Source organism: Eublepharis macularius, chromosome 1 (genome assembly GCF_028583425.1).
Source record: "Eublepharis macularius isolate TG4126 chromosome 1, MPM_Emac_v1.0, whole genome shotgun sequence".
Lineage (NCBI taxonomy): Eukaryota > Metazoa > Chordata > Lepidosauria > Squamata > Eublepharidae > Eublepharis > Eublepharis macularius.
Window position 1 is genome coordinate 88,196,970 of NC_072790.1, and position 13,651 is coordinate 88,210,620.

General features: G+C 41.6%; 1 protein-coding gene across 2 annotated transcripts in view; it reads right to left on the bottom strand.

The window, feature by feature from the left end:
- Positions 1 to 13,386, bottom strand: part of GPR63 (G protein-coupled receptor 63) — a 28,541-nt gene extending 15,155 nt beyond the window's left edge. Inside the window, exon 1 of one of the 2 annotated variants that reach the window (XM_054992460.1) lies at positions 13,268 to 13,386. The gene's annotated coding sequence lies outside the window, so the exon portion shown is untranslated. Of the gene's footprint in view, positions 1 to 1,669; positions 1,738 to 13,267 lie in introns of those variants that run through there. The other variant, XM_054992469.1, reaches the window with a different exon arrangement.
- Between the last annotated feature and the right edge of the window lie 265 nt (positions 13,387 to 13,651).

The following is a 13,651-nucleotide window of genomic DNA, read 5'->3' on the forward strand; positions in this document are numbered from 1 at the left end:
ACAACTAGAGATAGGCACGAACAGAAATACGAACCAAAATTAAGCACGAACCAGGCCGGTTCATGGTTTGCAAACCACGGTTTGTTAGATCCCATTTCTGATGAATTGCCACACATTTTTGGTTGGTTCGTTTGGTTTGTTTTTTGGTTCGTCATTGCAGTCTGGTGCCAGTCAATCAGTTTCCTATGCAACATGGGATGCACTTCCTGCAGACCTTCTGCTGACCCAAAAGTGAACTTCTGGTGGCCCGGAAGTGACCTTCTGCTGACCCGCAAGTGATGATTTTCTGGCCTGGATGTGACGTTTTTACGAACCAAACGAGCCGGTTCGTGAACCAGGGGCAGGTTGATGAACCACATGGTTCAGTTTTTTCCCAGTTCGTGCCCATCTCTACACACCTCACTGCTACTAATTCAGCACTATAAAAGCACACACTTTTGCCACTATTTTTATGCCTCCTAGCAGATAAAAATAAAGGTTTTTTAAAAAACTGAAATCAAACTTGCTACCGATATCCTACTAGGAAGCTTTTTCCAAATCCAATAGACACGGAGATCAGTAACGCGCAGTCTGATTTTATGTATGCTTACCCAACATTTGGCCTTACTGGATTTAATGGGGTTTACTTCCACATAAATAGGATTACATTTTAAAGTGCCAGAAGATCCCTGGTTCTTGGAAAGTTTTTAATTCCTGTTCACTTGCATAATAAATTATTTGTGTAATGAACTACTGTATCTGTTCAATTCACAGCAAATACATACTTTTAACACTCCATATACAAAGAAGTTTGAATAACTTCAAATTTTTTCAGCATGTGAGGGTAGAAGAAATACATGAGCCTTACTTTTCCCTCCCATTTTCACGTTATATTTGTTCATAATGTCTACCTCATGCAGCTGGCATGTTGAATATTTGATTTTCCAGCTTGGAAATTCACCTTCCAAATTCCATGGTAACATCTTATATTAACTTACTGTGCAGTCTCCTGCAGATCATGTGAGACACAATATCAAGCGATAGCATGTGTTTTCATTGGTGAGGATAAAAGAGCATCTGTAGATTAGCTTGCTCTCCGTATCTATGATTGGTTTGAAATAATTGAGGCAAGGAAATCTCTCATTCTCTCAAGGGGACTTTGTGCTTTACAGAGTTTATGGTGCGCTGTCTGTCAATCTCCGTCTTCCCATTTCCGTACATGTTCCCCACCACCACCACCTCTTCCTTTCTTTTAGGGATATTTAAATAAAGAATATAGTTATAAAAAACTAGAGCCATGTGCACCTTGATTCAGTGCTTGTCATGCATAAACGTGGTAATTGTGTGCAATTAGTTGCATTCACATACTCATCCATAAAGTGATTTAATAGGGAAAGACAAAGACTGTGAACAGATATATATGCATTTTGTGTGAATCTTTCAAAAACTGACAATAATACACCGACACATTGCATTGTGATCACAGCACAACTTGAATTATGTATATGCAATTAAAAGAAATCACAATAAATTGGGTGCCCATAAAGAATCACATTTCTTGTTTAAAAGAAAACTAACAAACTGGAAGTGAAAGACAGGATTTTAAATCTTTGAATTTAGATGTAATCGCATCAAAATGATCTAGAACAAAAAACTCAGAAATAGCTTCAGCTCCTTCCTCTTAACTTACAGGGTATGATTTCTGGATGCCATTGGAGGAAGCCTCACAGAATCACATTTTTCTCTGTCCAACCCATGCAATTATCTGTAAAGATTAAATGTAGGAACTAATGTCAGTGATCACTTTCAATATGATGTTTAGAGCAGACAAGTAAACAAGATGTGGTTATATGTTTGTGCTATAGCCGCCTCTGAAGCACAAATACGATTATCATTATGCAACTGGGGACCTGCAACAAATGTTGTGCACTGTGTCAGGGTGACTTTGGGGGAGGGGAGATGCACCAGGACCCCCTTCTTAAAAATCCTTCTCTGCTCCCCCCTTCTCAAAGATACTTCCCTTTTTCTTCCTCTCTCTTTCTCAAACATTCTTCCCTGTTCCCCTTCACAAAGATTATTCCCTTTTCCTTCCCCCACTTTACCCTCAACCTGCCTCCCTGGCAAATCCCTACTCTTCCCCTCCTTTCCAGGCAAATCCCCTTACCCCTCTCTCTCCCTGACTTCCTCTCAAACACCCTAACCATACCCCCTTCCCCTGTCAAACACCCTTTGCTTTCCCCCTTTGCTCCCCCCAAAACTCACCACACTGCAGCACTGGATGGGTGCACTGGCACTTCCTGCAGCCCAGCACAGGGTGGGCACTCTGGCATTTCTTGTGTCCCAGTACAGGTACTAACTGCAACACTTTGCTGCTGCCTCACCCAGATCTGTGGTGACTTTCTGCAGCTCCATCTTGAGAAGCAAGGGACAGCATGTGGGACGGTTCTCATTTCCCCAGCTGCAGAGCACCAGCCGCTGTAGTCAGGTAAGTAGCTTCGGGAGAGTTTACTCCTTCTTTTTAATCTTCCAGTTTTTTCTGCAACCCTGGGGGGGGGGGCGGGTCCCCTGGGGTTGCAGATACATCTGTTTTCTAGTCCAGTGGCTAGAGTATTTGCAAAGCCGCAATTGGCTGTTAGTATATAAGATGCATACATGTGCACTCTCCCTACGCACACTTCGGCTTCATAGGCAATTTCATGTATAGTAGTTTTGGCCATGTGGAAATATTTTAAAAGATTCATTTATAATTATACTTCAGTACTGCTAGGCCAACAAATTCCAGGCACCATGTCAGCATGGAACTTAGAAATTTCATCATGGAGTATAAGAAAATGCCAGCAGCCAAAAATTCCAGTGCCCCAGCCATGCCCACTTGCTTCTGCATCATGGAAATTGCCACTTCCCAGTTAGTTATGACACTGCACTTTCATCAACGAGCTTTGGACTCAGCTGAGAAATCCAAAAGAGGAAAATGCCTCCCAGATGAATTCAAGGTGCTGTAGTCATTGTAGCAATCACAATGCCCAGGTCAGTCCCAGTGAGAGGTGCAAACATCTCGAAGAATTAACCCTCCTCCCACAAGACATCTGAGCCATACCTCGAGAAGCAGGCTTGGACACAGCAGTTGCAACAATAGTCGTGCCTCCAATTCAGCAGTGAAATGCTGGTTTCTCCCTAGGAAAGGGCCATCTCCCAGCAGGCCAAGGTCTTGTCGTCACCGCAATAACTGTAGCATTCTGGTGGCCAGCTTCACAGGGGGGCACAGATGTTTCATAGCAGTGACTAGCAAAATGCCCTTGGGAACAGCCGGAGGGACCAGAGGTAACACCAGTAAAAAGGATCTGATGAAGGTGGCATCAGTAGCAATGGGAGGCTCTGGTGGAGGGTGGTAACTGAGCTTAATTGAAGGTGCTCTGTCCTTGTTGGCAGAGGAAGGATGCTGAGACGTAGGCCTCTTTACCCCCACCTTTTCTCCTCTTGCCTGTAGGACCAGCACTGGAACTGAAGCAGGACACGTTTCCCTTTCTTCCTCTCCCTCTTCTCCTGTGCCCTACCCCTGGCAGGCAGCACTCACCAATCCCTCCATGGGTCAACTTCTGCCAGTTCTACTCACCACTTGTACTCAGAGGCTCTTTCACCACAAAAGAGGCAGGCAACTAATGGGGGTCTCCTTTATACATGTCTTTTTGTGACAGATTTCACTCCCCAAAATGGCTTCCTTGCTACCTATATAAGACTTAAGGTGCTTTAGAAACGCCTGCTCGCTCTTGCTGCTCCTCTCAGGGTACTTAGGAAATTTCATTCCAAGCCTAAACAGAGCCACCCCATAGTCCTTATTTACAAGCTGTTTGAAGACTTACTCATCTGAAGCTCTTTTTAAAAAACCTTCATCTTTTACACCAAGACATTTAAGCCCTCTTATTGCATCCTTTCAGTTACAGTAGTAGCAGCACATATTCCTCCTTCCCCAACATAGAGAGCTGCTTTTTTCAGACACTGCTTCATGCTGATCTCTGCTGAGCTGATCTTTCATTCATTGATTTTTTAAAATAAATTGTTTTTCTAAGGCAGCCAAGCAAATCCCTTCTCACACTGACATTCTTTTCTGAATCTGATCCCTGATACCCCATCTTAATGCATTATTTCATTTTACATTATTAGTTTGCAAATACTCAAGCACTGTAGACAAAGGTAGATTCCGTCACAACACCAAACCATGATTTGGCAGTACATGAACAAGCTTTCCCGCATCCTCTTGCATTACAACTATTATGTAAACTGGTAAACTATCAATTGCACTTGCTCAGGATTGCAAACCAGCTTTATATCATGGTCTGCAATCCAGGTTTGCTGGGCAAGTGCAATCTAAAGTTTGCTAACATGGCCAAATAGCAAAGCCACAGTATGCATGAAAAAGGAACAATGGAAGTGCAGTGTGAGAGGAGAGGAAGGAGCGTGCTTGTTCACAAATTTGCAAGTAGAGATGCTGTAAAGTTATGGCTTTCAGGATTTTTTTAAAAAAGAGAAATTTGAAATATATGCCAAAATATGCCTCTTGTGGCCAAATTTAATCAATTTCATTGAGAAGCTGGGGCTGCAGTCACTTCTATTTGTTGAACACCTGTCAAATTAAATCTCAGTTAAGCAGAGAAGAATGCTACAGCAGAAGCTACAATCCAATTGTATGCCACAGTACTCTTGTGGCTTGGTCCCAATGCTAATTTCAGTTTAGTGATTCTAATGTAGAGATGGGCACGATCCAAAAAAAATTAACGATCCAGCTGATCGTGGATCGGCGCTGGCAACGATCCCGAATTAACGATCTGCACCAATCATCTCCCGTTCCTGAGCCGTGGATCGTGGAGGCCAAAGCGGGCTGTGCTGCTATTCCCAGTTATGTGGGAAGGTGGGTGTTGGCGGCGGCCAGGCCCGGTGGGCATGGGTAGACGGCGATGAGCCCATTCAGCAACACAGGATGTCTGTGTTTGGCCGTCAGAGCTGCCTATCAGGGTTTGCAGGGATGAGATTGGAGTGCCCATGGCTACAGAACACCCCTTCCCCCTCCCTCTTCTCCTAACTTGTGACTGCTTTGCTGCTCCATGGTTGGAAGGAAGCCCTGCTGATCAAGGAAAGCTGGGCTTCCATTCGGGTTTCCAGGGCGACAGAAGGAGGGCAAACAGAGCTCAGGCATTCCCCTGGCTCTGTTGCCAGGGGAACAGATTGCTGGCGCCTTGAGTGTCTGGATCCCCGAACCAAGCCCGATCACCCCGATCCAGCCCTCTCCCGACCGCTGGTTCATTGGCCCTGGATGATCACGATCCGCTGGGTCACGATCGCGCGATCGCCATTATCGTGGGTTTTTTTCTATCGCAATGCGAATCGTGCCTATCTCTACTCTAATGACCCCATAGCTATACAGCACTACACAACTCTACATCTATTTCATGAGCCACAAAGAATCCAGAAGACCTTTTCCACCAGGTTAGAAGCTGGACTGCAATTCTGCAGTGAGGTGACAACTGGTTTTTCTTCCCCTCTAATTCAAGGTAAAAGCGGTATTAAGTGTTTTTTTTTAATCTTCATGGGTGAACACATTTAAAGTTATGGAATTGGAAACAGCATAGTCAAACTTCTAGAACAGTTATAGTGGTAGGAATGTCCCGAGTAATATAAAAGCGATACAACTATTCTTCAGCACTGTATTTCTGCCATGGTGATCTTACCGAAACCTAGTAGATTCTCTACGTGGGAACCAAAAAAAATGAAAGCTTGGTATTCACTGAGAATATTTCTTTACTTTCATCTGGGAGGAAAGAGGCAGGAAGCATTAATGCATCAACAGTTTTCATAGCCAACAAGCCACAAATTTAGATCAATGTTTCAAAGCAATTGAAATGTATTCCGGAATACAGCACACGTGTGTGTTGTACATGGAGAACCCTTGATAATACAGCTGTTTACTGAATGTATATAGGCCTCAAGACCTAACAACATTTTAGGACTAAGCACTACATGACATGCAGATCTTTGCAGCTGTACCATATGAGTTCAGTTTTTGTTCAAAAACCCACAAACATCTATGTGAAAGCCCCAGAGTGACAAAGAGATCACTGGGAGCATATTGAAGCTAGGAAATGTGTATCTACTTTCCTCCCACTTCTTGGCAGCCCACTGACTTCCCCAAACTTTTATCCCCTTCCTCCAATGGTTAACGAGCAACAGTTAGACTTCATAAAACGTGTAATCTATGAATAGAACCCCTGAGCAGTTCTAAAAAGCAGCCATGTTTGTCCCACCCCACAGATTCAGACTGAGACTATAGCAGGGATAATCCTTTCCCCTCCATCCTCTGATGCTACTTCAAATTGCTTCATGGAGCTGTAATTTGTCCAAGTGAAGTAAACATATAGGCAACAAGCAAATAACCTGTAGACTTCTTCCATCAGGGAAAAAAATAGTATGTCCAGGATACTGTTTGAGATCAGAAAGTAGTACATTCTTGTGGATCTCTGATGCAGCAGCATATGCATTTTCTAAATAAACAGATAAGGATTAACTTATATGTATCAAGCATTCCATGGCTCATCTTTACCAGTAAAAAAAAAAGGGGGGGGGTATTTGTGGATCTCACCGTGTCTCCTCTACTTTGGCCCCCAGATTCTACTGCAACAATGTGTTCCAAAGGATGATTCAGTAGCTACCAGATAAATGTCTACACTAGGAACATACTGATATAATGCAAAACAACGCATAACAAGATGAAAAGAAGCATTTATTAATACAGAACAAGTCCTATTGCATGCCTCTTATTTTAAGAAGCAAACCACACTCTGTTGCAACACATCTGATAGCAGTATATCCAGGGGAGTCTTTCAGCCAAATCTTATTCAAGTTTACTCTGAAGAAATTCAGTGGAACTTAATCTGAAGTAAAAATACATGAGATTGCAGCACTTCTAGCTACAAATTCTCCACAAATCTTTCTTGTTGCTGCAGCCTTGTTCTCCTCAAATAGTTCCACCACTCACTGCTATCAGCTCTTGGCTTTTTCCCATCTAGATATCACAAACTTTCTCCGTACCGCACCCGAGCATCTGTGATGGAGCTTCTAGGTTCAGAGGATTCGATGGCTCTAGGGACTGAGCAAATCTTTCAACTTGGGACAAGCAACGTTCTTCATTCATCCAAAGATGTGCATTAAATGGCCTATCCTTTCCCAAGGTATACAGGACTGACAAAAATGTTCTAAAAGCATAAAATATAAAGGCCATAAAAGGGAAATAGACAGGATTCTAATCCATTTCATCTAAAAGAATTTTATCCCCCTTCAAAAGGGGTCAACTCTGCCATAAGCTGTTCAAACTGATGATTTTTAAGATGGGATTTTTAAATCAGATCATTAAAATTTAAATCATTTTTTTAGAATTTTGTCTAAGTTATAACTATAAATAATAATGAAATCTGAACTTTATGCATTTATAAATTTATGAAGGGCTGCTTTTCTTAGTAAAGAAAGAACTGTGTGAAAAACATCTCTGCATGTTTTCAATTGATGGCTGGAGTCCTCTGTCCAAATACATAAACCCTGCCGAGTTCAGTGAAATATAACATACACATTATTAGATTCAGGCTTGTAATTCATGTTTCTATATCACCACAACTACTGAATGGACAATTATTCTACCTGCATTTCACAAATCAAGATCCCAGCTATACAGTCCGTAACAAAAAGTCTGGTAAGCTTATAAGCTTCATTCACTGAAAGGCCTCAGGGTTTTAAGCTATTAAGAGTTTTGATTTGACTCCATAGGGCTTAAATGAAAGATATCTAGCCTATTTTGAAAATATTTGTCAACAGATGGATGCAGAAGTTTGATGAACACAATGACAAGCAAGTCTATTTTTTGTTGAATTGTTTTCAGCTCTGAATGTTTATGAAAGGTTGTCAATATTCTAATGCAGGTATAGTACTGACACAGAAATCAATCCATCAGGAATTTCTTCTGCATAAAAACAAGTGAGTACAATCTAAAGCACTGCTTTTAAAGTATCAGAACAAAATTATCTATTTCTTGCCTATGCATAGAAGTCACTATTACAAGCAAAAGATATAGAAAAACTTGTCTTGCAGGAAACACATGTTAAAAGCTAAGCAGATGGAAATTCAATTATTTGTAAAAATGTGCACGTTACAGCTTAACACTGGCCATGCTAGTATTAGTCGCATACCTTTTCATAACAATTCAGTTTACACATCAACCACTAATTTTTATGCCTTTCTTCATACATTTCTTTGTTAGTAATGTGGGTTCAGGTTTTTAATTTTTTTAAAAATCCCACCATGCAGCCCCAGTCAAAAGGGAGGGGGAAGCTTGTGATGGGATTTTGAAGGACCAGATACATCCCCCAAACTCCTCTTTCCCCACTCCTCATAGTCATTTGTGATGAAAATTATCTTTTAAAAAAATAGTACAGCTAAGCCCATTTTTGTATAAAATGGAGGTCTATGACCACTAAGGGTTATGGTATAACACTTCTGCCCAAGCCAACAGTGAGCATCTTTCTTTACAGAGGAACGAACTCTTTGGATAAATAAACCTAGAAAGCAGAGCATAGATTTATCTTACCCTTCTCAAAAGAACTTGTTTCTGGACTTACTGGTGTTAATTAGGCTAAGATCTTTAACAGTACCATGTGTCCTCTGACCATCCTCTGGGCCTAACCAGCAACATAATATAAGACAATATTCAGGATGCACAACCAACATTTTCCATAGTACACTGTCTGAAAAACCACCAGCGTGGACATAACAGGCCCACACATCACAGCATTGCTACAGTCAGCAATTCCACCACAGCCTTTTGGGTTGTAGCACATTTGAAACAACAGAGACGTCAAAGTGAAGCACCAACAAGGTATGCTAAAGTATCCCATTTATTACCATTATTATTATGTATGTATGTATATGCGTGCCCTCAAGTTGCAACTGACTTACAGTGACCCCAGCATGAGGCTGCCAAGGCAAGTGGTAAGCAAAAGGCAGCGTGCCACTTGCCTTCCTCTGCACAGCCATCTCAGCCTTCCTCAGTGCTCTCCCATCTGTCTTGTCCGGGGCCAACTCTGCTTAGTTTCTCAGATTTGACAAGATCAAGCTATACCATGCAGCTTTCCCCTCCATAACTCTTATCAGGTAACATTATTTACCGGCTTGGATCCCAACCAGAATGTCCATGGGTGCAAGGGGGGCAGTTGTTGCCAATGCCCCCTCCTGCAGCAACCTAAACACCCCCAGAATACTGTTCCTATTGGGCAGGGTACCCCCAGGAATAGTTTGATGGGGCAATCAGATGTTTCCTGGCAAAATCACTGGACAAAACTGACCCTTTGCACCAGCAGAAATTCTACATGGGATCCAAACCACTATATTTAAAGGCACACCGCAGTCCTCATAGTTCAGTATTTACATCTCAATGTATTCTGATAGCTTAGGCATAATCACATGGAAGTAACAGGATCACACTGTGCTTACCTTCTCCTAAAACAGTAAATGAACAATATATCAGTATGTTCTTTTATAGGCAGTTCATTAAAACATGTAAAATAAAATTACAGTTTTGCGGCGTAAGTAGTCAGTTGTGGCTCTTCACTTACCATCCTGACCACCTTACATGAAAGTTAGGTCCCAATGAAATGCATTGAAATTAAGAATCAAGCTTTCAGAAATAAACTTCATATTAATTTCAGAGCCGCATCTACATGCTAAAAAAAACTAAATTGCTAAAAAAAATGTTCCTAGCAATGCAAGATAGATATTCTCTCACATCACTAGGAATTTAACCATGTATAACAAGAAATTTTGCATTTTTAACTAAGCATGGAAGTATGTTTATATGTACAACAATAAAAGTACACGTAATAGATGGCAGAGCTTGATTCTTCAAAATAACCTCTGAAAAACCTATTTCACTTATAGAGATCCAGACTCAGCCCATTCAATATGTGAAAGATTTTTGGCTGCAGTCCTGAAATTACTTGCAAGAATTCACTCCCAAGGAAGTGGTTTTAACATTGTGGTCTAGTCTATATTACATCAGGGTCTTATTCTCTCTTTGCTACACAATTTTTGATGTACTGTGTAGCCATCAAACTTAATAGAACAGAATATATTGTATAAAAAGGAACAGACAACTCAGTTTCAAATTCCTTCAGGGAACACATACCGTATTTGGCTTGCCATATATCTTCCCAACTTTTTACTTGGATAGGTGCGGTGGGGGGATAATACACATAAAGCAATCAAGAACTGTTTTCACATGTCTGCAAAACTTGTGACCCAGGAAGCTAAATGCAGCCAAATATAGCACCCATCAGGGACTTAGTAAACATCCTGCTTCTGCTACCTGCCCAGGACTCCACAAACTGGGTGGAAATGCTGTTAAGTACCTGGACAGTACTTGACTGATAGGCTGCATTTGGTTTGGTGGGTCACAAGCATTATGGGCATACTTTAAAAACAGTTCTGTAACAGTTCCTCTGTTGTTTTTGCAAGCTGTCTTTTATTATTTAACTTTGTAAAGCATTCCAAAACGGCATTGGTTGTAAAAACGCTACACAAATAAAATATTCTCCAGGCAGCAAGGAGGACATCAAGTCTCTTTCTGGAAGTAATTACCTCTTCAAACAAAAATATTAGGCAGAAATGATGTGTCCACGAACATTTATACACATATGCACATCAGTTTGTCTAACCAAGAGCATATATATTAAATATATATTAAATGCAGTACTTAAAATTCTGCAATAGCTAGCTGCAGTATTAATGTAATCTCTCCAATATTGTAGGGATAAAGTCTCAGATGCTTCACTAATGAGTTGGGACCATAGACTTCACCACGTTGCTTTACATACGATCTGCTGCTTTAAATATGTACACCTATGCACTACCGTGCTTCATGTTGTCAAATGTTAGTCTTAGAATTGATTATGCTCTGTTTCAGCTTCATGTTGTCTATTATCAGTCCTAGTATTCATTATGTTCTATTTCATTCAGCATTTCTTCTACTGTGTATTGGATTCTTAATAATGGTACGTCTTTGTAAACTTGTTTATATTTACCCTAAGGCATTGCTTACGGAAATGTCGTTGACACTGTATGGAAATGTACTGGATACTGATTGTACTAAACTCATACTGTGTAATCCACCTTGAGTCTCAGTGAAAAAGGCAGACTATAAATGAAACAAACAAATAAATAAAATTTGGAAAACAATAACTAAGAAATAACTTATAGTTAGTTATCTGAAAGTACTTTACATGTGTATTGTACCAATTTTGGCACAACACAAGTCTTCAAAAGTAGATCAACAAATCTTGAGAGAATAAAGTCAGTGAAAGATTTCAGAGTAAAGAAAATATCACAAATTTTATTTCATATTTCCCTCTCAGAGACAGAGATCCTAAACATATTCATCACACTGATTTCAGTGGTAGTATCATATAAGCGTGTATAGGATCCAGCAGGAACTGGAGTATGTAGCTGATTTAATTTCAGGGGGAAGAACAGGAAATAGGAGCAATACAGAAAGATCTGGAGAGGACTATCAACCATTTAAACTAAATTCATAGCTAAGATTTTCTCTATAAGAAGCCTTCACCAGTTACATGAATCAAAACTATATATTAAAAGAAATTATCTCCCACTTCATAAGCAATTGTCAGGTATCTCTATCTCTACAGACAAGCCATTCTAAAGTATGTTTTATTAATCAGATTGTCTGCCTATTTAATATGACAATCAAGAGTTGAAAGAAGGAAAGTCCAATGATTTTGCCAACTATTAAGTGAGCTGCTTAAAACACTCTTGACAAAATCACCTTAACAGTTTTGAATCGGATAAGGCAACTCATTTGTCTCAGTAGGCAGATTTTCTCCATAATAATTACAAGGGAACTTTTTGTCACTTCAAACACCACACAAATACTCAAAGTTTTTAAGTCCTCATACATACTGCATGCACATGCATACAGTCATCATATTTCCAGATACAATGCCTTTGATTTAATATACACAACACAAATAGGGAATAAACACTGAATTAATGGGAGATGGGCTTCTACCACTCTCATAGATCCAGAGGAGTTAGCCGTGTTAGTCTGTAGTAGCAAAATCAAAAAGAGTCCAGTAGCACCTTTAAGACTAATCAATTTTATTGTAGCATAAGCTTTCGAGAATCACAGTTCTCTTCGTCAGATCTGACAAAGAGAACTGTGATTCTCGAAAGCTTATGCTACAATAAAATTGGTTAGTCTTAAAGGTGCTACTGGACTCTTTTTGATTTTTCTACCACTCTGATTCTATGAGTTAATACCAATGGCCACTGGCCAAGTGACAGCTTGCCACAGGACCCAGGAAACCACTTTGTACTGTCAATATAGGCCTACCAAGTGCCAAGAAAAAGCTGATAACCCTTCAGCACCTGATCAGAGATCCAGGGGAGGAACAAAAGATTCCCACTTGGCAAAAAGTACAGGTATCCAGCTGTCCAAGTGGGTACACACACATCGTGGATTACCTTCTGTATTCACCTTCCAAAAAAGTAATTTAAGGGTGCTAACAGGTGTAGGAAATTAGCTCAAAAGAATGTCTCCTGCTATTATGCCCATGTCGTTGGTGGGTTTCAAGCAGCACTTAATTTGAGGCAGGGTTTACTAACCTGTTGTGAATGCCAGATCTTAAACCTAGGCTACAACAGATCGTAAAATGACAAGTGCAAACATAAGTATCTTGCATACATCCAAGAATGAGGAGATGAATGGCAAGCTTCAGCCCCAGCAGTCCTCCCTCTAAAAATGACTGGATACAGATTTTTAGAAGGGCTACTAGTTTGAAAAAGAAGGCATGTATCAGTGTGCAAGACCACATATACATGATCTCACACTCCTGGACGCCAAGGTAAATCCAGATTCCGTGAACACAATCGTGAATTAGCACATATAATGCGGCTTTGGAAGAACAGGCGAGAAGGGGGAGAGAACCATCCTTTCAGGTGAAGCAGTAGGTTGTCCAAGTTAAGGACCCCGAACCTTATGATACAAAGTCATGAGAAAACTAGACCCAAGCACTCACTGAAATTCCTTCTCTCTCCTCCACAATCGACGGCTCACTGTGAGGTTCCCGATTCCTACGCCAACCCATGTCACCTCCCTCTCGCTAACTTCCACACCGCTCTGGCTTCCCATACGAGCCTCCAACTTCGCCTCCCGCAGACACCCATTACCTGAGCGACTGACCTCACCTCCCAGCAAAGAGAACGCCTTGCCGATCCCGGAGAGGAGCCTGAGCCGATTTCCTCCGGGAACTTTCCTGACATCGAGGCGGCTGCAACACTTCGCTTCGACCCCAAACTGGAGAGAACAAAAGGTTCAAAGCCGGGAAGAGGAGGAGGAGGAGGAGACAAGCCAGGCAGCGAGTGCGGAGCATCGCCTGCAAGCTGCGGGGGTCTCCCGGGCTGCCGCCCCCCCTGCGCAGCCCGCCTGCTCCTCCCCCTCCTCCCCGCAGCCTCCCATGCGCGCCCTCCGAGCGGCGCGAGCCTAGCCAAGCGCACCACACGAGGGAGGAAGCCGAGCGACGCCTTCCCTCTCGGCCCAGCCTCTGCTGCTTCTGCGGTCGCCAGC